The sequence below is a fragment of the Otolemur garnettii genome, unplaced genomic scaffold (genome assembly GCF_000181295.1).
Source record: "Otolemur garnettii isolate 467f Iridium unplaced genomic scaffold, OtoGar3 scaffold00020, whole genome shotgun sequence".
NCBI classification, from domain to species: domain Eukaryota; kingdom Metazoa; phylum Chordata; class Mammalia; order Primates; family Galagidae; genus Otolemur; species Otolemur garnettii.
In genome coordinates, this window is record NW_003852415.1 from 9,370,295 (window position 1) to 9,373,863 (window position 3,569).

Below are 3,569 nucleotides of genomic sequence, written 5' to 3' on the forward strand. Positions count from 1 at the left end.
AAACATCCATATATTCATTCATCTTTAGTCATATATGTGAATGCATTTTTTTTTGTTGTATCCCTAGTAGTGGAATTCCTGGGTCAATGGATAAATTCCTTTTACAGTTTGAAAGCCATTGCCCAAATGCCCTCCAGAGAGGTCACATTGACTTAAAATCCCATAGCAAAGTGTCAGTTGATATTATTTGTAAATGCACATTTCATATAATTGAATTCACTAATCATATCACTATTTGGACTTTAACGAAGGCATAGCATTTAATTTAAAGGATAAATTGACATATAATATTTCTACAGTTATTTAAAATGTTAATGATGGCAAGAATGAATATCATCATTTGCATTTTATGTTTGCATTTTATACTGAATTTCCATACATAGCCTCCTTTTTATGTTAGAAAATATCTAAAACTATTCTTGAAAATAGTTTTAGATATTTTAAAGGGTGTAAGTCCTATAAGGCAGAGAGGTAGTCTCTTGCTTTGCTCTTGAGGCAGGGTCTGGCCATAGAGTATGAGCTCAAGACATATAAATTAATGAACAAATACAAATTTAAAAACTAATAAACAGCTCTGATCTTTAGAAATATTATGCAAATCAAAGCACTTGTGGTTCACTTTATTTACAGATAACTAGGTAGATAAAAATGACTGAACAATGAGCTCTTTGGAATTCTCCCATTACTAACTCAAGGGAGGTTGGAAACTCCAAAACAGATTGTGGCAGGAGAGAGGAGACGAGATGGAGAGTAAAGAACCCTACAGAATTCAAAGTCTCCTCTTACCTTCCCTCTCATCCTTTAACAGGTCCTATTGATAATCCTGCAATTCACAGAGACGCAGCACTGGAGGAAACCCATTTAATTTTGGGATAGTAGTGATTGTTTGAAAACTTTCTTGTTTATCAAGTTAAAATTTATCTAAATTTGGTCTCCCAGGTAGTCCGTAGACTTCATGTAAGCAATTTCTACATTTAGCGTTTCAATATTTGAAGAAATATTTATGTTTCCCAGATTCTCCTCTGGTTCTATTATCCAAGTTATGAAATCCCATATTCTTCTCTCTCTACCATAATCAGTTCAACCTCCTATATCTCTGCTTCTGTCTTTACTCTCCATGGCTGTCCTAAACTGAAGGAAAGAATCTCCCACAATAAATGTTTGTGAAAGTGAGCACTGCATTTAAAAACACACGAGTTTTCCTGAGATTTTTGGGAGAAGGAGAATAAATATGATGTTAATAAGGATTTGGGTTTTAACACCTGCATAGAGGACAAGAGAGAATTCAACACCTAACTGAGTTGGAGTAGACTGGAATAATCAAGTCTGTGTCAAGCTGGGAGCATCAAAATGTTTTCCAACACAGTATTTGTATCTTTGGTAGACTGGACTTTGAGTAGACACTAAAAGCTTGCTGAGAATTAATAAGCATGCTTCTCCAGGGATTAAAGTTTGAATGCATATGGCCACATTATCCGGAAGCCTCGTACCCAAAACTTTGGTAAGTATTAAAATAATTTTAAGTGATTCTTGGCCAAGGATAAATTGAGGTGCTTATCAGAGACAAAGGTAAGAGTAGCTGTTATGTTTATCTTCACAATTATTTACACATTCATAAAGCTCTGCTGCAAATGAGCTGAGTCTGAATTAACTAGATAACTGAGGGATTGACACAGGATGAGGAGGAGTCAGGAGATACAACGGGGCAAACATCAAGAGACAGAACCATAACATGGAGATAATCAAATTAGATGTTCAACTTGATTTAAGTCATCAAGGGAAATAAAAACACAAACGAAGAACAAAACATCATCAAAATAAAATAAGTAGAAATTAAAAAAAAATAGAATTTTTATAAACAAAACATCAATATTTTCCAATGTTTATAACAAGTAAAATATTAAAACATTTTGAAAATAACCATAGAAGAGATGAGTGTCCTAGGAGAGCTTACTGAACAAATTCTACAGAATGAAACATAAGGAAATAAACAGGTGAAAACTATAAAAACAAGTTAAAGAGATCTGGAGGGTCAGGTCTTGCTGATTCAGAGTTTATTTATTATGAATGACAAAAGGGATGATTAGATAAAATGCGGAGGAGGTAAAATTGAAGTGATAATTCATAAGAACTTTCTAGACTTAATAAAGACAGTCAATTCTTAGTTCCCAGCATTACAACAAATTCCCACCAAGAAAAATATGTGACTAGTGCATAATTTGTGTACTAGTTATGTACTGTTACTTGATAAATTACCCCAGGTTATTTCAAAATGCAGTGGCTTGCAGCAATAGCATTAAGTTTCACACAGTTTGCATGAGTCGGGAATTCATGCACTGGTTCTGGCTCTAGGTCTTTCGAAGGGTTGCAGTTAAAGCCACAGCCATCTAAAGCCTTATGTGCAGCTGGAGATCCACTTCCAAGGTAGCTTGGCTGCATGGCTGGCAAGTTCTGCTGCATAAGACATCTGCCAGGAATGCTTCTGTGACATACCAGGAATGTCCTCAGGACATAAAGATTGACTGCCCTTAGAACAGATGATACAAAAAAGAAATAAATGGGAACTGTATCCTTTTTATCTTCTACCCTCTGAAGTCACATGACATCAATTCTACTCTATTTTAGTAGAAAATTAAGACAATTTTAATTAGAATTAAGACAAAAGGTCTGTCCTACTTTTTTTTTTTTATTAAATGTTAGCTGTGTACATTAATGCAGTCATGGGGTACAGTGTGGTGTTTTCCCATACAATTTGAAATATTTTCATCAAACTGGTTAACACAGCCTTCACGTCATTTTCTTAGTTATTGTGTTAAGATGTTAGTATTCTACTTTTAGAAAGATTCCTTGTACCGTTGTAAGATAAATGTCAAAAATTTGCAGATGTTTTTTAGAACCAGTACATGTAAATATGTTGAAATAATCAAATGATCCAAGAATCAGGCCAAAGAACCAAATGCCAATATGAATTCATGGATAATTCAGAAGTGTGTATAAGGAAATAATAACTATCTTTAAACAAAATAAAATTTGGAAGGCAACTTAATATTATCTTGAAGGGTTGAGAAAAGAAGTGCCAATCTAGAATTCTAAAACCAGATAAATTATGATTCCAAAATAAGTAAAAATACAAAGTTTTTCAAACAGCAAAGAAGCTGCGATAATTTACCACCATCAGGCCTGTCCTGAAAGTGCTCAAGAAGCATTTTAGAAAGAATATTGAAATTAAGAAAAAAATGACAAGCAGAAAAAAATACATATATGTTTATACCTGGATACTTACTGAATTCTCAGAATAATAATGGAAATTGCTAACTCGGTGTGGGTCAAAACAAAGCAAAGTAAAATAAAAAATAAGACAGGAGAAGGGAATGCTCAAAGTTAAGGCGTTCTAAGGTCCCAGCATTGTTTGGAGAAGGCTATCATTTTGATCATTTTTGGCATTATAAGCTTAATTAAATCATTCAAACCGAATATTAAAAATTAAAATTATTTCAAACAGACATTAACAATAGTGTAGAAGCAAAAGAGAATTACAACACTTATTTCTTTCTTTTTTTTTTTTTTTT